Here is a 22,479-nt window from a genome sequence, read left to right as displayed (position 1 = left end):
GAATGCATGCAGCATTCGTAACAAGATAGATGAGTTAATGGCACAAATAGATACAAATGGGTATGACCTGATTGCCATTACAGAGATGTGGTTGCAAGGTGATCAAGGCTGGGAACTGAATATTCCAGGGTACTTGACAATTCGGAAGCATAGACAGATAAGAAAGGGAGGTGGGGTGGCTTTGTTGCTAAAGGATGGGATCAGTGCAGTGGTGAGAAGTAATACTGGCTCAGAAGATCAAGATGTAGAATCGGTTCGGGTGGAGATAAAAAATAATAAAGGGAAAATGTCTCTGGTGGGCGTAGTCTACAGGCCCTCGAACAGTAGCATTACTATTGGACAAAGTATAAATCAACAAATAATGGAGGCCTGTAAAAAAGGTACGGTAATAATCATGGGTGATTTTAATCTCCATATTGATTGGACAAATCAAATTGGCCATGGTAGCCTTGAGGAGGAGTTCATAGAGTGCATCCGGGATGGTTTCCTAGAACAGTATGTAATGGAACCAACCAGGGAGCAGGCTATCTTGCATCTGGTACTATGTAATGAGACAGAATTAATAAATGATCTCATAGTAAAGGATCCTCTAGGAAAGAGTGATCATAGCATGGTTGAATTTCAAATTCAGTTGGAGGGTGAGAAAGTTGTTTCTCAAACAAGTGTCCTGATCTTAAACAAAGGCAATTACATGAGGGCAGAACTGGCTAAAGTGGACTGGAAAAATAAATTAAAGAGTAAAATAGTTGAAATGCAGTGGTGAACATTTAAGAAGATATTTCATAAGTCTCAACAAAAATATATTCCAGTGAGAAAGATTTTAAGAGAAGGGAGCACCATCCGTGGCTAACTAAGGAAGTGAAGGATGGTATCAAATTGAAAACAGGCATACAATGTTGCCAAGATTAGTGGGAGCCCAGAGGACTGGGAAATTTTTTAAAACCAGCAAAGGATGACTAAAAAAATAATAAAGAGAGAGAAGATGAATTATGAGAGTAAACTGACAAGAAACATTAAAACAGATAGTAAGAGCTTCTACAGGTATATAAAAAGGAAGAGGGTAGCTAAAGTAAATGTTGGTCCCTTAGAGGATGAGACTGGGAATTAATAATGGGGAACAGGGAAATGGCAGAGACTCTGAACAAATATTTTGTATCTGTCTTCACGGTAGAAGACACTAAACATCCCAATAATGGATAATCAAGGGGTCACAGGGAGGGGGAACTAAGGACAATCACTATCACTAAGGAAATAGTACTTGGTAAAATAATGGGACTAAAAGATGACAAGTCCCCTGGACCAGATGGCCTGCATCCCAGAGTCTTAAAAGAAGTGGCTGCAGGGATAGTAGATGCATTGGTTGCAATGTACCAAAATTCCCTGGACTCTGGAGAAATCCCAGAGGATTGGAAAACCGCAAATGTAATACCCCTATTTAAGAAAGGAGGGAGACAGAAAGCAGGAAATTATAGACCAGTTGGCCTAACATCTGTCATTGGGAAAATGCTGGAGTCCTTCATTAAGGAAGCAGTAGCAGGGCATTTGGAAAATCATAATGCAGTCAAGCAGTCAGCGTGGTTTTATGAAAGGGCAATCATGTTTAACAAACTTGCTGGAGTTCTTTGAGGAGGTAACGAGCAGGTTGGACAAAGATGAACCAGTGGATGTGGCGTATTTGGATTTCCAGAAGGCATTTGATAAGGTGCCACATAAAAGGTTACTGCATAAGATAAGAGCTCACAGAATTGGGGGTAATATATTAACATGGATAGAGAATTGGCTAACTAACAGAAAACAGAGAGTCGGGATAAATGGGTCATTTTCCGGTTGGCAAACGGTAACTAGTGGGGTGTCACAGGGATCGGTGCTGGGGCCTCAACTATTTACAATCTACATTAATGACTTGGATGAAGGGACCGAGTGTAATGTAGCCAAGTTGCAGATGATACAAAGATGGGTGGGAAATCAAGTTGTGCAGAGGACTCAAAGAATCTGCAAAGGGATATAGACCGGCTAAGTGAGTGGGCAAACATTTGGCAGATGGAGTATATTGTGGGAAAGTGTGAGGTTATACACATTGGCAGGAAAAATAAAAAAGCAAATTATTATTTAAATGGAGAGAGATTATTTGGATGAGCACTTGAAATGCCATAGCATACAAGGCTACGGACCAAATGCTGGAAAATGGGATTAGGTTAGACAGGGCCTGATGGCCAGCGTGGACGCGATGGGCCGAAGGGCCTCTTTCTGTGCTGTATAACTCTATGACTCTAAAATGCTACAGTACAGAGGGACCTGGGGGTCCTTGTGCATGAAACACAAAAGTTAGCATGCAGATACAGCAAGTAATCAAAATGGCAAATGGAATGTTGGCCTTTATTTTACAGGGGTTGGAGTATAAAAGCAGGTAAATCCTGCTACATCTGTACAGGGTATTGGTGAGACCACACCTCGAACACTGCGTACAGTTTTGGTCTCCTTATTTAAGGAAGGATATACTTGCATTGGAGGCAGTTCAGAGACGATTCACTAGGTTAATTCCTGAGATGAGGGGTTTGACTTATGAGGAAAGGTTGAGCAGGCTGGGCTTATACTCATTGGAATTTAGAAGAATGAGAGGTGATCTTATTGAAACATATAAGATACTGAGGGGGCTCGACAAGGTAGATGCAGAGAGGATGTTTCCCCTCATGGGGAAATCTAGAACTCGGGGGCACAGTTTTAGAATAAAGGGTCACCCTTTTAAAACTGAGATGAGGAGGAATTTCTTCTCTCAGAGGGTCGTAAATCTGTGGAATTCTCTGCCTCAGAGAGCTGTGGAGGCGGAGTCATTATATACATTTAAGGTGGAGATAGACACATTTTTGCAAGGTAAGGGAGTGAAGGGTTATGGGGAGCGGGCAGGGAAGTGACTTTGAGCCCAAGATCAGCCATGATCTTATTGAATGGCGGAGCAGGCTCGAGGGGCCAAGTGGCCTATTCCTGCTCCTATTCCTTATGTTCTTATGTTCTCAGTGTAAGTGGTCCCTGGATTTGGTGTCTCAGTGTAAGTGGTCCCTGGATTTGGTGTCTCAGTGTAAGTGGTCCCTGGATTTGGTGTCTCAGTGTAAGTGGTCCCTGGATTTGGTGTCTCAGTGTAAGTGGTCCCTGGATTTGGTGTCACAGTGTAAGTGGTCCCTGGATTTGTTGTCTCAGTGTAAGTGGTCCCTGGATTTGGTGTCTCAGTGTAAGTGGTCCCTGGATTTGGTGTCACAGTGTAAGTGGTCCCTGGATTTGATGTCTCAGTGTAAGCGGTCCCTGGATTTGGTGTCTCAGTGTAAGTGTTCCCTGGATTTGGTGTCTCAGTGTAAGTGGTCCCTGGATTTGGTGTCTCAGTGTAAGTGGTCCCTGGATTTGGTGTCTCAGTGTAAGTGGTCCCTGGATTTGGTGTCTCAGTGTAAGTGGTCCCTGGATTTGGTGTCTCAGTGTAAGTGGTCCCTGGATTTGGTGTCTCAGTGTAAGTGGTCCCTGGATTTCGCGTCTCAGTGTAAGTGGTCCCTGGATTTGGTGTCACAGTGTAAGTGGTCCCTGGATTTGGTGTCACAGTGTAAGTGGTCCCTGGATTTGGTGTCTCAGTGTAAGTGGTCCCTGGATTTGGTGTCACAGTGTAAGTGGTCCCTGGATTTCGCGTCTCAGTGTAAGTGGTCCCTGGATTTGGTGTCTCAGTGTAAGTGGTCCCTGGATTTGGTGTCTCAGTGTATGTGGTCCCTGGATTTGGTGACACAATGTAAGTGGTCCCTGGATTTAGTCTCAGGGAGGAAGCTTGCTGTCTCCACCTCCCAATCCCAGTCCTTCACTCAGCAGCTTCTGATCTTTTTCTGGGCTCTCTCTTTCCAGCCTTGGACTTTTGCTCCCTTTAACGCAGGGTGAAGCAGGACCTCTCCCCGCCGAGCCCCCTCTGCTGCTCCATTTCCCTGCTGCACCTTTTGTGCTCGGATATTTCCCATTAAAAAGGGTGTTGAGCTGCAGATCAGAGGAGCCGAGGACCCGCTGCAGAGTGAGTGAAGGGGGCTGAAGGACAGGGGCGGGCTGAGCACTCAAACCCCCAAAATGAAGCAGTCGATAACAGGACATCAATTAGTCTCCTCCTATCTTGGAGGAATCAAGGACTCGACACCTTGTGTTTGAAACAAAGCTGATTTATTTTGCATTGACCCAGAATATTAATCTCCAGCCCAGTTATAGGGTTATTAACATCAACAGAAACAAACCCCAACTGTCAGAATGAACATGGTTCAGTCCTGGATGTGATTAACAGCAGCAAGAACAGCAGAATCCAGCCCCTGCAGTCACATGTGAACTCGCTGGTGTGTCAGCAGGTTGGGTGACTGAGTGAATCCCTTCCCACACACGGAGCAGGTGAACTGCCTCTCCCCAGTGTGAACTCGCTGGTGTGTCAGCAGGTTGGATGACTGAGTGAATCCCTTCCCACACACGGAGCAGGTGAACTGCCTCTCCCCAGTGTGAACTTGCTGGTGTCACAGTAGGTGGGATGAATCGGTGAATCTCTTCCCACACACGGAGCAGGTGAACGGCCTCTCCCTGGTATGTATTCGCTGGTGTCTCAGCAGGTGAGATGATGTAGCAAATCCCTTCTGACACACAGAGCAGGTGAACGGTTTCTCTCCAGTGTGAGTGCGGTGATGTTTCAGCAGCTCATTACTTCCTTTAAAGGTATTCTGACAGTCAGAACATTTAAAAGGTCTCTTATCAGAGTGAACACATTGGTGTTCATGGAAGTGGGATGACTGAGCGAATCTCTTCCCACACACAGAGCAGGTGAATGGCCTCTCTGCGGTGTGAACAGGCTGGTGTATCAAAAGGTGGTGAAAACAAGTAAATCCCTTCCCACACACAGAGCAGGTGAACGGCCTCTCACCGGTGTGAACAGGCTGGTGTATCAAAAGGTGGGGTAAACAAGTAAATCCCTTCCCACACACGGAGGAGATGAACTGCCTCTCACTGGTGTGAACTCGCTGGTGTATCAAAAGGTGGGATGAACGAGGGAAACTCTTCCCACACATGGAGCAGGTGAACAGCTTCTCCCCAGTGTGAACTCACTGGTGTGTAAAGAGGTGGGATGACTGAATGAATCCCTTACCATAGACGGAGCAAGTGAACGGCCTCTCCCCAGAGTGAGCTCGCTTGTGTGTCAAAAGGTGGCTTGAACGAGTGAATCCCTTCCCACACATTGAACAGGTGAATGGCCTCTCCCCTGTGTGAACTCACTTGTGTGTCAAAAGCTGGACAGAACGAGTGAATCCTTTTGCAGACACGGAGCAGCAGAACCGACTGTCCCCAGTGTGAATCCCCTCATGTTTTAAAAGGTGGGCTGAACGAGTGAATCCCTTCCCACACTCGGAGCAGTTGAACGGTCTCTCCCTGGTGTGAACCTGCTGGTGTTCAGCGAGTTGCAATGACTGGCTGAACCTCTGCCCACAGTGAAAGCAACTGAATGGACTCTCATGAGTGTGAAGGAGCTGGTGTTCAGCCAGACGGAATGACAGTCGGAACCTCTTCCCACAGTGAGAGCAACAGAACGGTCTCTCGTCAGTGTGAACTCGCTGGTGTTCAATCAGCTCCTCAGAGGTTTTAAAGCTGTTCCCACAGTCAGAGCATTTAAAAGGTCTCTCATCAGCGTGATCAAGTTGGTGTGCAGTGAGGTGGGATGAACAAGTGAATCCCTTCCCACACACGGAGCAGGTGAATGGCCTCTCCCTATTGCGAGCTCGCTGGCATGTCAACATGCTAGACAATTGAGTAAATCCCTTCCAACAGAAGGAGGAGGTGAACAGTCTCTCCCCAGTTTCCAGTTGGGACGGATAATTGAATCCCTTCCCACAGTCCCCACATTTCCATGGTTTCTCCGTGGTGCAGGAGTCCTTGTGTCTCCAGGTTGGACGATCAGTTGAAGCCTCGTCCACACACAGAACACGTGTACGGTTTCTCCCCGCTGTGAATGGTGCGATGTTTTTTCAGGTTGTGTAACTGGTTAAAGCTCTTTCCACAGTCAGTGCACTGGAACACTCTCACTCAGGTGTGTGTGTCTCAGTGCTTTTCCAGTCACACTGATGTTTGAAATCTTTTCCCACAGACAGAACAGACAAACATTTCTCCTTCCACATTCAAAGGCTGATGTTATTACCTGTAAAAGCAGTTTACAAAAGACATCACTGTACGTTCAGGAAAAAAATGCAGAACAGATAATTTTAGTTTCTCTGGAACATTCTTTCCTCTCTTACTACATAGAATTACCCAGATTGTACAGCACAGAAACAGGCCAATCGGCCCAACTGGTCCATACGGTGTTTATGCTCCACACGAGCCTCCTCCCATCTCTCTTCATCTCACCCTATCAGCATCTTCTTCTATTCCTTTCTCCCATGTGTTTATCCAGCTTCCCCTTAAATGTATCTATGCTCTTCACCTCAACTACTCCCTGTGTCAGCAAGTTCCACATTCTCAGCACTCTCTGGGTGAAGGAGTTTAATCTAAATAGGACTTTCCTGGGCAGCCAATCAGCACTGCTGCCTCTTCTGTGCATTTCCTGGTGAGGCTAAACAGTTGATATTTTCTGATCAAAAAGAGCTGAGTTCGGCAGCATTAGTCCTGTTTTGCCTCCTTTGAAGACCAGGTGTACGAGCAGAGTGAGCGCAGCCTTCACAGCAACCACAATAAAATTGTTACAGTTGTGAAGGAACTTTGTGTCAGTGCACTGGACCACAAACAAAGTATGTGTGTCGATTATTGTCTGACTGCATTACTGTGCCGTTTTAAAGGTGCTATATAAAGGTAGGTTGTTGCTGTTGGTCTGAGTTTGCGGTGTGTAAATGCTGCCCTTCTCACAGCCTGTAAAACGAGTTTACAAAAGCCATCACTGTGAGTCCAGGATAGAAATTGACAAGATTCTCTCCTGCTGGTTCCTGGCCAAGGGGGCCGCGCATGCGCCCAGCTGCCCCCTGAGCCTCTCAAGATGGTGGCCGTTACCCCGGGCCTGTCACCGGGAGAATGCCCCACAGCTGCCGCCCCACTCGGGGCAAACGCCCGGCCCGGAGGCTCTTGTTCGGGGGCCTGAGGCCCACCCCAGGTGTTTGTGAAACGGATAATGTTGAGTGTTTTAATAATGGGGCCTGGGGCCGCACTCGGGGTGTGTGCAGCCTGCGTCCCCCCGGGGTTTATTTTAAACATATTTATTTAAATATGGTAGTACTTGTTACAATTCATCAATTACATAATAAATCCATTACATTCATTAGCCACAATTAAACAAAGCCTTAAAAACAGTTTTAGGATTAACAGTATAAATGCAGTGGTAAATTTTACAGATAAACCAACAATATTAACAGTACAGGTACCCATAGTGAAAAACAATTTTATACCAGTCCTATTGGCAATCTAGTGACTCTTCATTTTTGCTTGGTATTACCTGTTGTCCTTTTTTTTAACATTCAAGTACAACAGTATTTATACAACTCATCAGTTACACAGTAAATCCATTACATTCATTGACCACAATAAAAAGGATAAAGCCTCAAAACAGCTTTATGGTCAACAATATATATACAATAAAATACATTTTTACAGGTAAATCAATAATGTTTACAGTACAAACTGCCACTATTTAATAAACCAAGAAAAGAAAGAACCCGTATACGCCAGTCCTACTGGCATCGCTCAATCAGTCATTCATTCCTCCGTTCGTTCGCTCAAGCATAAATTCCATTGTGCATGTCTGCGTGTGTGCGTGTCATTTGTGTACCTGTGTGCATGCGTGCGTTCGTTCATCCGTCCAGACAGGCCTCACGCTCACCCAATAGGGTGCCGGCTTTCATCCTGGGGAGCGAAGGCCCTTCATTCGGTCGAACGTAAGTTCCATTGTGTATGTGTGTGTGCGTGCGTATTATTTGTGTCCGCATGCGTGCGTTCACTTGAGTGTTCGTTCATTCGTTCGCACATTAAGGAAGGCTTTAACATTAAATAACACCACAATATACAAAGTCCCACAACCCTATGAAAGTGGTCCTTGGATTTGGTCTCAAAGTTTAAGTGGTCACTGGATTTGGTGTCACAGACAACAACAACCACTTGCATTTATATAGTGCCTTTAATGTAGTAAAACATCCCAAGTTGCTTCACAGGAATGTTTTCAAACAAAATTTGACAGTGAGTCATATAAGGAGATATTAGGGCAGGTAACCAAAATCTTGGTCAAAGAGGTAGGTTTTAAGGAGCATCTTAGAGGAGGAAAGAGAGGCGGAGAGGTTTAGGGAGGGAATTCCAGAGCTTGACAACATAGGAACAGGAATGGACCATTTAGCCTCTCGAGCCTGCTCCGCCATTCAATGAGGTTATGGCTGATCTGTGACCTAGCTCCATATACCCGCCATTGCCCCATATCCCTTAATACCTTTGGTTAACAAAAATCTATCAATCTCCGATTTAAAATTAACCATTGATCTAGCATCTGCCCCCTAGTCCTAGATTCCCCAGCCAGCAGAAATAGATTCTCTCTATCAGTTCTCCTTAATATCTTGAAAACTTCAATCAAATCACCTCTTAACCTTCTAAATTCCAGGAAATACAACCCTAATTTGTTTAATCTCTCCTTGTAATTGAACCCCTGGAATCCAGGTATCATTCTGGTAAACCTACGCTGCACTCCTCCCAAGGCCAACATATCCTCCCCAAGGTGTGGTGCCCAGAACTGCTCTCAGTACCCCAGGTGTGGTCTAACCAGGGCTTTGTATCGCTGTAGTGTAGCTTCTACCCACTTGTATTCTAGTCCTCGAGATATAAAGGCCAGCATCCCATTAGCCTTTTTGATTATTTCCTGTACCTGTTCATGACATTTTAATGATCTATGTACCTGGATCCCCAAGTCTCTTTGGACCTCCACTGTTTCCAGCTTTTCACCATTTAGAAAGTACTCTGTTTTATCCTTTTTAGGTCCAAAGTGGATGACCTCACATTTGCCTACATTGAAATCCATTTGCCACAGTTTTGCCCATTCACTTAATCTATTAATATCTCTCTAATTTTATGCTTCCAGCTACACTGCCTACAATGCTACCTATCTTTGTGTCATCGGCAACTTGGATATGTGACTTTCTATCCCATCATCTAAGTCATTAATAAATAGGGTGATTAGTTGAGGCCCCAACACAGATCCTTGCTGGACAGCACTAGTCACATCCTGCCAATTAGAGTCCCTGCCCATTATCCCCACTCTCTGTCTCCCGCTACTCAGCCAATTCCATGGGCTTCAACTTTAGCTAACAGACTCTTATAAGGGACTTTATTAAATGCCTTCTGGAAGTCCATATAAATAACATCCATAGACATTCCCCTGTCTACTTCAATCACCTCTTCAAAATATTCAATCAGGTTCAGCAGGCATGACCGACCTTTCACAAATCCATGCTGGCTCTCTCTAATCAACTGAAAATGTTCAAGGTGTTCAGTCACCCTGTCCTTAATTATAGACTCTAGTAATTTCCCCACAACAGATGTTAGGCTAACTGGTCTCTAATTCCCCGGTTTCCCTCACTCACCTTTCTCAAATAGCGGAGTGACATGCACAATTTTGCAATCTGACGAAATGGTTACCTGATCGAGAGAACTTTGGAAGATTATAGTTTGGGCATCTGCAATGTTCTCACCTACTTCCTTTAAAACCTTGGCTTGGAAACCATCTGGTCCTGGGGGTTTGTTACTCTTTAGTGACATTATTTTCTTCATTACTGTTATTTTGGTGAGTCCCCGTCCCTGATTCAATATTAGTTTCCTTGGGATGTCCGGCCTGCTATCCTCTTCCACTCTGTCAATACTGACGCTAAATAATTATTCAACATGTCCGCCATTTCCTTATTATCATTGACAATGTCACCATTATCAGTTTTCAAGGGGCCCACATTGCTCCTGACCACCCTTTTTTTCCTAATATAATTGTAATAAAAATTGTGTTGATTTTGATAATCCTTACAAGTTACTTTTCATACTCCCTTTTTGTAGCTCTTACTGTCTGTTTTGTCACCCTTTGTTGTTCTTTGTATTTCTCCCAATCACCAGGATTTGTGCTATTTATTGTATTTCTGTGTACTTGTTCTTTTAGTTTGATGTTGTCCCTTCTCTCTTTAGTCGTCCATGGCTGGGGTTTTTAGGTAAGTAGAGCTCTTGCCCCTCGGGGGTAGAAGCTGCTTCTGTATCACCGTAAATTATTTTTTGAACATCTCCCACTGATCTTCTGTCGTTTTACCCATTAACAGATTTCCCCAGTTTACTGTGGACAGTCTCTGTCTCATCCTGTTGAAGTTGCCCTGAACTAACACTAGAATCTTAGTAGCTGTTTCACATTTCTCCCTTTCAAACATAACGTAGAACTCGATCATGTTATGATTGCTGTTAGATAAATGTTCACACATAGTGAGGTTGTTCACTAAATCTGGTACATTCCTAAATCTAATATGGCCTGCCCCCTTGTTGGTTCTAGAACATATTGTTGCAGAAAATTATCCTGAACACACGCGAGAAATTCACCCGAGAAGACGACAGAGACCAAAGTGCCGTTTGCCCCTCTCAGTGTGGCCCTGAAGGACTGTGTCCAGGCTGAAGTTCTGTTCCCACCGTACAATCCTCCCCCAGATTGTCCTTTCTGAGCTCCAGCCAGGTGATGCTAAACACTCAGGTGGGAAAGAGAAAAATCTACAACAATGTATTTGAAACAAAGCTGATTTATTTGACATCCATCCAGAATATTAAACTCCAGCCTAGTTATTGGGGTTATTAAGATCAGCAGAAACAAACCCCAACTGTCAGAATGAACATGGTTCAGGCCTGGATGTAGAATTTCAAATTCAGTTTGAGGGTCAGAAACTTTGGTCTGAAACTAGTGTCCTGAACTTAAATAAAGGCAATTACAAGGGTATGAGGGCAGAGTTGGCTAAAGTGCACTGGGAAAATAGATTATAGGGTAATACAGTAGATCAGCAGTGGCAGACATTTAAGGAGATATTTCATAAATCTCAGCAAAAGTATATTCCAGTGAGAAAGAAAGGCTCTACGAGAAGGATGCACCACTAAGGAAGTTAAGGATGGTATCAAATTGAAAGAAAAGGCAGACAATGTTGGGAAGATTAGTGGTGGGCCAGAGGATTGGGACATTTTTACAAACCAGCAAAGGATGACTAAAAAAATTATAAAGAAAGAGAAGATAGAGTATGAGAGTAAAGTAGCAAATAATATAAAAACAGAGAGTAAGAGCTTCTACAGGTATATAAAAAGGAAGAGAGTAGCTAAAGTTAACGTTGGTCCCTTAGAGGATGAGACTGTGGAATTAATAATGGGAAATAGAGAAAAGGCAGAGACTCTAAACAATTATTTTGGATCAGTCTTCACGGTAGAAGAAACTAAAAACATCCCAACAATAATAGATAATCAAGGGGCTATAGGGAGGGAGGAACTTAAAACAATCTCTATCACTAGAGAAAAAGTACAAGGCAAACTAATGGGGCTAAAGGCCAACAAGCCCCCTGGACCTGATGGCCTGCATCCTAGGGTCTTAAAAGAAGTGGCTGCCGAGATAGTGGATGCGTTGGTTGTAGTCTAACAAAATTCCCTAGAATCTGGAGAGATCCCAGTGGATTGGAAACCTGCAAATGTAACGCCACTATTGAAGAAAGGAGGGAGACAGAAAGCAGGAAACTATAGGCCAGTTAGCCTAACATCTGTCATTGGGAAAATGCTGGAGTCCTTCATTAAGGAGGTAATTGCAGGACATTTAGAAAATCATAAGGCAATTAAACAGAGTCAACATGGTTTTATGAAAGGGAAATCGTGTTTGACTAATTTGCTAGGGTTCTTTGAGGATGTAACAAACAGGGTGGATAAAGGGGAATCAGTGGATGTGGTGTATTTGGATTTCCAGAAGGCAATCGATAAGGTGCCACATAAAAGGTTACTGCGCAAGTTAAGAGCGCATGGGGTTGGGGGTAATATATTGGCAGGAATAGGGGATTGGCTAACTAACAGGAAACAGAGAGTCAGGATAAATGGGTCATTTTCCGGTTGGCAATCAGTAACTAGTGGGGTGCCACAGGGATCAGTGCTGGGGCCTCAACTATTTACATTCTATATTACTGACTTGGATGAAGGGACTGAGTGTACTTTAGCCAGATTTGCTGACGAGGCAAAGATAGGTGGGTTAGCAAGTTGTGAGGAGGACACAAGGAGTCTGCAAAGGGGTATAGAGAGGTTAAGTGAGTGGGCAAACATTTGGCAGATGGAGTATAATGTGGAAAAATGTGAGGTTATCCACTTTGGAAGGAAAAATGAAAAAGCAAATTATTATTTAAATGGAGTGAGACTACAAAATGCTGCGGTACAAAGGGATCTGGGGGTCCTCGTACATGACACACAAAAAGTTAGCATGTAGGTACAGCAAGTAATTAGGAAGGCTCATGGAATGTTGGCCTTTATTGCAAGGGGGCTGGAGTATAAATGTAGAGAAGTTTTGATGCAACTTTACAGGGCACTGGTGAGACCGCACATGGAGGCAGTGCAGAGAAGGTTCACTAGGTTGATTCCTGGGATGAAGGGGTTGACATATGATGAAAGGTTGAGCAGGTTGGGCCTATACTCATTGGAGTTTAGCAGAATGAGAGGTGATCTTATTGAAACCTATAAGATTCTGAGGGGGATTGACAGGATGGATGCTGAGAGGATGTTTCCCCTGGTGGGGGAATCTAGAACTAGGGGCATAGTTTCAGAATAAGGGGTCACCCATTTAAGACGGAGATTAGGAGGAATTTCTTCTCTCAGAGGGTAGGGAATCTTTGGAATTCTCTGCCCCAGAGAGCTGTGGAGGTGGAGTCGTTGAATATATTCAAGGCAGAGATTGACAGATAGTTAAACTACAAAGGAATGAAGGGGTGTGGGGAGAGAGCGGGAAAGTGGTGTTGAGGCCTAGAGTGGATCAGCCATGATCTTATTGAATGGCGAAGCAGGCTCGAGGAGCCGATTGGCCCACTCCTGCTCCTGTTTCTTATGTTCTTATATTAACAGCAGCAATAACAGCAGAATCCAACCCCTGTAGTCATATCTGAACTCGCTGGTGTGCCAGCAGGTTGGATGACTGAGTGAATCCCTTCCCACACACGGAGTAGGTGAATGGCTGCTCCCCAGTGTGAACTCGTTGGTGTGTCCGCAGGCTAGATTGCTGAGTGAATCCCTTCCAACACACGGAGCAGATGAACGGCCTCTCCCCAGTGTGAACTCGCTGGTGTGTCCGCAGGTGGCATGACTGAGTGAATCCCTTCCCACACACTGAGCAGGTGAACGGCCTCTCCCCAGTGTGAAGTCGCTGGTGTGTCCGCAGGTGGGATGACTGAGTGAATCCCTTCCCACACACTGAGCAGGTGAATGGCCTCTCCCCAGTGTGAACTCGCTGGTGTGGCAAAAGGTCGGATGACTGAGTGAATCTCTTCCCACACACGGAGCAGGTGAACAGTTTCTCCCCGGTGTGAACTCACTGGTGTGTCAAAAGGTGGGATGAGTGAGTGAATCCCTTCCCACACACAGAGCAGGTGAAGGGCCTCTCCCCGGTGTGAACTCGCTGGTGTGTCAAAAGGTCGGATGACTGAGTGAATCCCTTCCCACACACAGAGCAGGTGAACGGCATCTCCCCAGTGTGAACTCACTGATGTGCCAGCAGGTGTGATGACAGAGTGAATCCCTTCCCACACACGGAGCAGGTGAACAGCCTCTCCCCGGTGTGACTGCGTCGATGAATTTCCAGCTGGGATGGGTAATTGAATCCCATCTCACAGTCCCCACATTTCCAGGGTTTCTCTATGGTGCAGGTGTCCTTGTGTCTCTCCAAGTTGGATGATCGGTTGAAGCCTCGACCACGCACAGAACACGTGTACGGTTTCCCCCGCTGTGAATGGTGTGATGTTTTTTCAGGCTGTGTAACTGGTTGAAGCTCTTTCCACAGTCAGTGCAGTGGAACACTCACTCGGGTCGGAAGCTCCCGTCAATCACCCGGGCAGTGTGAGCTGAGCATGCGCGGACATTGGCAGCAGCCGCTGACACATTGGGTGAGAGAGCTCAGGAAGCAGGTTAATGAACCCCGGGGGGACGCGGGCCGCTCACACCCCGAGTGCAGCCCCAGGCCCCATTATTAAATCACTCAACATTATCCGCCTCACAAACACCTGGGATGGGCCTCAGGCCCCGAACAAGAGCCTCCGGGCTGGGCGTTTGCCCCGAGTGGGGTAGCAGCTGCGGGGCTTTCTCCCGGTGACAGGCCCGGGTTAGCGGCCGCCATCTTGAGAGGCTCAGGGGCAGGAGAGCGCATGCGCGGCCCCCTTGGCCAGGAACCAGGAGGAGAGAATCTTGTCAATTTCTATCCTGGACTCACAGTGATGGCTTTTGTAAACATCTTTTACAAGCTGTGAGAAGGGCAGCATTTACACACTGCAAACTCAAACCAAACATCATATTAAGATATGACAGAGTCACTCCATTCATCAGGAACTGAATATCGTCGGCCTTTCAATGTGGAAGGAGAAATGTTTGTCTGTTCTGTCTGTGGGAAAAGATTTCAAACATCAGTGTGACTGGAAAATCACGGAAACACACACACCCGAGTGAGAGTGTTCCAGTGCACTGACGATGGAAAGAGCTTTAACCAGTTACACAGCCTGAAAAAACATCGCACTGTTCACAGTGGGGAGAAATCGTACATGTGTTCTGTGTGTGGACAAGACTTCAACTGATTGTCCAACCTGGAGAGACACAAGGACCCCCACACCATGGAGAATCCGTGGAAATGTGGGGACTGTGGGAAGGGATTCCATTATCCGTCCCAGCTGGAAACTCATCAACGCACTCACACTTGGGAGAGGCCGTTCACCTGTGTGGGAAGGGATTCACTCGGTCATCCCACCTGCTGACAAACCAGCAACTTCACACCGTGAAGAGGCCATTCACCTGCTCAGTGTGTGTGAAGGGATTTAATCAGTCATCCAAACTGCTGACACACCAGCGAGTTCACACTGGTGAGAGGCTGTTCACCTGCTCCGTGTGTGAGAAGGGATTTAATCATTCATGCAAATTGCTGACATACCAGCGAGTTCACATTTGACTGCAGGGGTAGGATTCTGCTGTTAATCACTTCCAGGACTGAACCATGTTCATTCTGACAGTTGGGATTTTTTCTGCTAATATGAATAACCTCTATAACTGGGCTGGAGTTCAATATTCTGGATATATAGCTGATTGAGTTGTCGGGGCTGCAGTGTTTAATTAAGAACCGCTGTCTGATCTTTCCCCTTAATTTCTGATGAGACTCCCTGAATTATTTTACAATAAAATTATGAATGTTTACTTCAATCCTAAATTGATCTTTGGTACAAAATCTACAATTCAGTGTCTGAAAAGTTCCACTGAATAACATCTCCAATTAGAAAGTGCTGATTAATCCTCACTGACAATTCTTACTGACTTGCACATTACACACAGTGGCACCTCCATTATCCACCAGAAAGAAGGGGAATGGGAATTGGTGGAGAATCAAGAGTCCCCAAATGTTGCCCCTCCTATCTGGTACAGTAATTCCCTTGGCATGGGAATGGAGACGGGATGAGTTAAAGATATTTACTCAGACGGGCGGAAGGTGGGAAGTGGTGTTCCATGGGGATCGGTGCTGGGAGCACTGTTGTTCACCGTTTACATGAATAATTTGGACTTGGGAATCAGAAGTACAATTTCAAAATTTGCTGATGACACTAAATTGGGGGATGTAGTTAATACTGAGGAAGACTGCGATAACATCCTTGTAGAATTATTCAGTTGCGTTCAGTAAATAGCAGCATCTTTTAATTTGCTTTGACAGATCACATCACTATATAGTTACGTGAAAAACAGAAATCATTAAAAGCTCCCAATTTCAGAATTGTCAGATTCAAACTCAACTTCTTCCAAGTACAATCTAACATTTCAAAAATTGTAATGGATGTAGGCAAGATATTTGGACTGTTGTCTAACACAATCCAAACACAGTGGGCAGGTGTAGCTTCACAGCGAATCCTTTCAAGCCTCACTAAAAAGTGGCAGACTGGCAATCCATTGTTCACTAATGGAGTTGTGATCTTTGTAAATTAAGAAAGGAAATGCATGGAAATGTGTCAAAGAGTTGATTAACAGAGTGGGGCATCATCTCCCTTTGATTTCTATTTCTGACACCAGGCAACAGAAAAAGGTCATTACAACACGACATAAACAGACTCTTCAGGTGTGAGACATCAGACTTCAGAACAACACGTCTGCCAGCTCTGGCCACAAAGCTCAGTACAGTCAACCTTTCAGCAGCTGCAGCCCTGATTAAATAACTAGTAGTTTAACATGTCTAGTAGAGCTTTTGTATCAAAATAGAAGAAATGTATTTGTGACACACACAAAATTAATAATTACATCACAATGTGATTGTGAGGATCGATTATCGTCTCTTTAACCCGAGGTGCCCACCGGTCGAGGAAGGTATCAAGTGAACCGGTGGACACCGCCTACTCCCTCTCCAGGGCCACCCGGGCAGGGAGAAGACCACGGGAGAGAGGCAGGCAGCCAGAGTGACTCCCCCACGGGCCCCGCCCATCCTGATTTTTGTTTTGTAGCCATCTTTCCATCCATTCTGCTGCTTAGCCCTTCACTCCACACGGCCTGACCTTGGTCATCTTGTCGATCTTACAAACTGTTATGGATAACAAGCTGGTTACAAAACAGAAAACAGAGAGTAGGGGTTAAGAGTGGCAAAAGATGAGAAGTAGTGTTCCACAGGGATCGGTGCTGGGACCACTGTTGTTCACCATTTACAGAAACGGTTTGGACTCGGGAATCAGAAGTACAATTCCAAAATTTGTCAATGACACCAAATTGGGAGGTAGAGTTAATACTGAGGAAGACTGTGACAACATGCAAGAAGACATTAATAAACTTGCAGAATGGGAGGGTAATTGGCAAATTAATTTTAAGAAAGGTGGTGCATTTTGGTAGGAAGAATAAGGAGGCCACAAACTACTTGGAAAATAAGAATCTAAATGGGGTAGAGGAGCAAAGGGATCTCGGTGTCCAGATACACAAATCACTAAAAGTAGCGACGCAGGTTAATGAGGCCATAACAGGAGCAAACAATGGACTGGGGATCATTTCTAGAGGGATATAATTGAAAAGCAAAAAAGTTATGTTAAACTTGTATAGGACATTGGTTAGGCCACACTTGGTGTACAGTGAGCAGTTCTGGTCACCATATTATAAAAAGGATATAGAGACACTGGAGAGGGTGGAAAAAGGCTTTGCAAGGATGATCCTAGAACTGAGATGGTATATTTATCAGGAAAGGCTGAACAGGCTGGGGCTCTTTTCTCTAGAATAAAGAGAAGGCCGATGGGTGACCTGATCAAGGTCTTTAAGATTATGAAAAGGTTATATCGGGTGGACCTGGAGAAAATGTTTCCACTTGTGGGGAGTCCAAAACTACAGGTCATAAATATAACACAGTCTCTAATAAATCCAATGGGGAATTCAGGAGAAACTTCTTTACCCAAAGAGAGATAAGAATGTGGAACGTGCTACCACAAGGAGTAGTTGAGGCGAATCGCACAGATACATTTATGGGGAAGGTAGATAAGCACATGAGGGAGAAAGGAATAGAAGGATATGCTAATAGGGTTAGATGAAGAGTGGTGGGAGGAGACTCGTGTGGAGCAGAAACACCGGCATTGACCAGTTGGGCCGAATGGCCTGTTCCTGTGCTGTAGACTCTGTAATTCTATGTAACTCTGTGTAACTATGTCTTCTGACTCCTGACATAGCTGGAATAGCTTTTACTATTATTACCACAATTGTACACCATCTTCATTTCCAAAGATCTCTGAACTTCTCTAATGGCTGCTTTTAACTCCCTTAATTGTGGGTGATAGTTGTCTCTATTCTCCTATAAACTGAACTCACCTTGATCTGAACTGGGTTCAATGTAAGACAGTTCGGGGAGTCAGGCATCATTCACCCCTAGACCTACGCTGGCCGGTAAAACCCCAGACGGTTCCTTAGTAAGGATTCCTCTGGTTCCTTGCCATGCATTTGTCAGGATAACGAAGCCCAGCTTTCTTACACTTCACTCCCAGAGGCCCCACTCCCTGAGCCTACAACCTTCAGCAGGGTCACTGGTGGAGTTCCACAGCGGGAGTGATCCCAGAGTAACTATCAGGATCGCTCCCCCGTGGATGTTCCGGGTCGTGTATTTTTAGTTATCCTGGTGTCCAACACACACACATCAATAAAACAGGGAATTCCTGGAAACACGCTGCAGGTCCTTCTTTATCTGGAGATCAAATGTCTGTTGGATAATTGTACCAGCAGTTAACAGGCTCCTGTGAACTCCTCCGTCTGCTATTTTAATGCAGACTTTAACCAATTTATATTTTAACCTACCTTACAATGGTAGACTCAGGACTGTCACACAAACACTTTAAATCTTCATAGAATAATTGCCAGTCATTTTTACACTGGAAACTTAAACCTATTTCACTTTCAGTCAGGAACAGATCGCAGTTTTACACCTCTTAGGCAGTCCCTCGGAACCGAGGATGACTTGCTTCCGCATTAAAAATGAGTTCTCAGGTGACTGATGAGTCCAATGCGGGACCTACAGTCTCTGTCACAGGTGGGGCAGACAGTGGTTGAAGGGGCGGGTGGGTGAGGTGCTTGGGTTGACGTGCACTCCTTGTGCTTGGCTTCCGCTTGCCCCCGGCGAAGAGACTCGAGGTATTTGGCGCCTTCCCGGATGCTTCTCCTCCACTTTGTGCGGTCTTGGGCCAGGGATTCCCAGGTGTTGGTGGGGATGTTGCACTTTTTCAAGGAGGCTTTGAGGGTGTCCTTGAAGCGTTTCCTCTGCCCACCTGGGGCTCTCTTGCCGTGCCGGAGCTCCGAGTAGAGCGCTTGTTTTGGGAGTCTCGTATTGGGCATGCGGACAATGTGACCCATCCATCGGAGCTGATCGACCGTGGTCAAAGCTTCGATGCTGGGGATGTTGGCCTGAGCGAGAATACGGACGTTGGTGCGCCTATCCTGCCAATGGATTTGCAGAATCTTGCAGAGGCAGCGTTGGCGGTACCTCTCCAGTACTTTGAGGTGCCTGCTGTACATGGTCCATGTCTCTGAGGCATACAGCAGGGCGGGTATCACTGCTGCCCTGTTGACCATGAGCTTGGTGCTGGGTTTGAGGTCCTGGTCTTCAAAAACTCTCTTCCTCAGGCGACCGAAGGCTACATTGGCACACTAAAGGCGGTGTTGGACTTCGTCATCAACGTCTGCCCTTGTTGACAGTAGGCTCCCGAGGTATAGAAAGTGGTCCACGTTGTCCAAGGTCTTGTCATGGATTTTGATAATCAGGGGGAAGTACTGTGTGTGGTGGGGGCAGGTTGGTAGAGGACCTTTGTCTTACGGATGTTTAGTGTAAGGCCCATGCTCTCATACGCTTCGGTGAAGGTGTTAACGATGGTTTGGAGTTCAACCTCCGAGTGTGCGCAGACGCAAGTGTTGTCTGCATACAGTAATTTGACGAGAGAGGATGGGACGACCTTGGATCTGGACTGGAGGTGACGGAGGTTGAACAGTTTCCCGTTTGTTTTGTAAATTAGCTCCACTCCAGTGGGGAGCTTACTGAGGGTGAGATGGAGCATTGCCGCAAGGAAGATTGAGAAGAGCGTTGGTGCGATGACACAGCCTTGCTTGACGCCGGTCCGTACATGAATTGGGTTTGTGGCTGAACCAATGGTCAGGATCATGGCTTGCATGTCATCGTGAAGCAGGCGGAGGATGGTGACAAACTTTTGAGGGCAGCCGAATTTGAGGAGGACACTCCATAATCCCTCACGGTTCACAGTGTCAAAGGCCTTTGTGAGGTCAAAGAAGGCCATGTACAGCTGTTGGTGCTGTTCCCTGCATTTCTCTTGTCATTGGCGCGCGGTGTCATTGTGCCCCTTAGTGGGCGGAATCCGCATTGCGACTCTGGGAGGAGCTCTTCAGCCACTGGGAGAAGGCGATTGAGGAGGATTCTTGCGATGACTTTTCCTGTGGCAAACAGCAGAGAAACTCCTCTGTAATTACCGCAATCGGACTTGTCACCTTTCTTGAAGATGCTCACAATTACGGCATCTCTGAGATCCCGTCATGCTCTCCTCCTTCCAGATACGAGAAATGAGTTCATGAATTCGCGCCAGTAGTGCTTCTCCACCATGCTTTAGTGCCTCGGCAGGGATTCCATCTGCTCCTGAGGTCTTGCTGTTCTTCAGTTGTCGGATGGCCTTTTCAACCTCATGCTGGGCTGAGGCTGTGCTGAGATGGTGGCGGGTAGCATGCTGCGGGATGGAGTTGAAGACACTCTCATCGAAGACAGAGTCTCGGTTGAGGAGATCTTCGAAGTGCTCCTTCCAGTGGGCAATTGCTGTGCACCCTGTCCTTGATGAAACCTCTCCGTTCTTGGCCCACAGTGGGGTAGGACCTTGGGTGCTTGAGCTGTAGGCAGTCTTGACTGCGCTAAAGAATCCACATGGTTGTCGGCTAGCTGCTGGATCTCCTGCGCTTTCTCCACCCACCACCTGTTCTTTAGGCCACGAGTTTTTTGTTGGATCTCGGCCTTCAGGCGTCTGTAGAGCTGCTTTCTTACTCTCGAGTTGTGTTGCTGTTTCCAGATCAGGAATGCCTTGCGCTTGCAGATTAGCTCCTGGATCTCCTGGTCATTCTTGTCAAACCAGTCTTGGTGTTTCCTGGTCGAGTGACCGAGCGTCTCTTCACAGGTGCTCATTATGGAGGCCTTGAGTGCAGACCAGGCCTTGTGGACACTCTGTGTTTCTGCATCACTGGGAGTCATCAGGTTGGTTGTGAGGCGCAGGCTGAATAGGGCTTTCTTAGCGGGGTCTTTGAGTGCTCCAGCGTTGATTTTCCTGCGGCATTGTTTCTGTTGCCGCTGCTGTTTTGGGGCTACATTGATGGAAATGACAGAGTGGATTAGGCGGTGGTCTGTCCAGCAGTCGTCAGCTCCTGTCATGGCGCGGGTGATGCGGATGTCCTTGCAGTTCCTCGCTCGGACAATGACGTAGTCCAGCAGATGCCAGTGCTTGGAGCGAGGGTGCTGCCATGAAGCCTTGTACTTGTCTCTCTGCCGGAACAAGGTTTTTTTTATGACAAGGCCATGTTCTAAGCATTTCATCAGGAGGAGGGTACCGTTGGAGTTGTCTTTCCCTACCCCCTCTCTGCCGATCACACCTCCCCAGAGGTCTGTGTCCTTTCTAACTCTGGCAGTAAAGTCACCAAGGAGGATCAGCTTGTCGCCCGTTGGGACTCGGGACAGGGATTGTTCGAGGCTGGAGTAGAATTCCTCTTTGGTCTCGTCTGTGGATTCCAGTGTTGGGGCGTACGCACTGATGACCGTAGCACACTGGTTCCGGGCTAGCGTGTCAGTGTTGGGGTGTACGCACTGATGACCGAAGCACACTGGTTCCGGGCTAGGGTGTCAGTGTTGGGGTGTACGCACTGATGACCGAAGCACACTGGTTCCGGGCTAGGGTGTCAGTGTTGGGGCGTACGCACTGATGACCGAAGCACACTGGTTCCGGGCTAGGGTGTCAGTGTTGGGGCGTACGCACTGATGACCGAAGCACACTGGTTCCGGGCTAGGGTGTCAGTGTTGGGGCGTACGCACTGATGACCGAAGCACACTGGTTCCGGGCTAGGGTGTCAGTATTGGGGCATACGCACTGATGACCGAAGCACACTGGTTCCGGGCTAGGGTGTCAGTGTTGGGGCGTACACACTGATGACCGAAGCACACTGGTTCCGGGCTAGGGTGTCAGTGTTGGGGTGTACGCACTGATGACCGAAGCACACTGGTTCTGGGCTAGGGTGTCAGTATTGGGGCATACGCACTGATGACCGAAGCACACTGGTTCCGGGCTAGGGTGTCAGTGTTGGGGCGTACACACTGATGACCGAAGCACACTGGTTCCGGGCTAGGGTGTCAGTGTTGGGGTGTACGCACTGATGACCGAAGCACACTGGTTCTGGGCTAGGGTGTCAGTGTTGGGGTGTACGCACTGATGACCGAAGCACACTGGTTCTGGGCTAGGGTGTCAGTGTTGGGGCGTACACACTGATGACCGAAGCACACTGGTTCCGGGCTAGGGTGTCAGTGTTGGGGTGTACGCACTGATGACCGAAGCACACTGGTTCCGGGCTAGGGTGTCAGTGTTGGGGTGTACACACTGATGACCGAAGCACACTGGTTCCGGGCTAGGGTGTCAGTGTTGGGGTGTACACACTGATGACCGAAGCACACTGGTTCCGGGCTAGGGTGTCAGTGTTGGGGCGTAGGCACTGATGACCGAA

At 46.6% G+C, this 22,479-nt stretch overlaps 1 pseudogene; it reads right to left on the bottom strand.

Annotated features, from left to right (window-relative positions):
• Positions 1-4,090: 4,090 nt before the first annotated feature.
• Positions 4,091-6,429, bottom strand: LOC147118562 (uncharacterized; annotated as a pseudogene).
• Between the last annotated feature and the right edge of the window lie 16,050 nt (positions 6,430-22,479).

This window comes from Somniosus microcephalus, chromosome 4, assembly GCF_052327205.1.
Source record: "Somniosus microcephalus isolate GS21.2 chromosome 4, FLI_Smic_1.0, whole genome shotgun sequence".
Taxonomy (NCBI): Eukaryota; Metazoa; Chordata; class Chondrichthyes; order Squaliformes; family Somniosidae; genus Somniosus; species Somniosus microcephalus.
The sequence above is the reverse complement of the archived record's forward strand: the minus strand, read 5'-3'. Positions and strand labels throughout refer to the sequence as shown.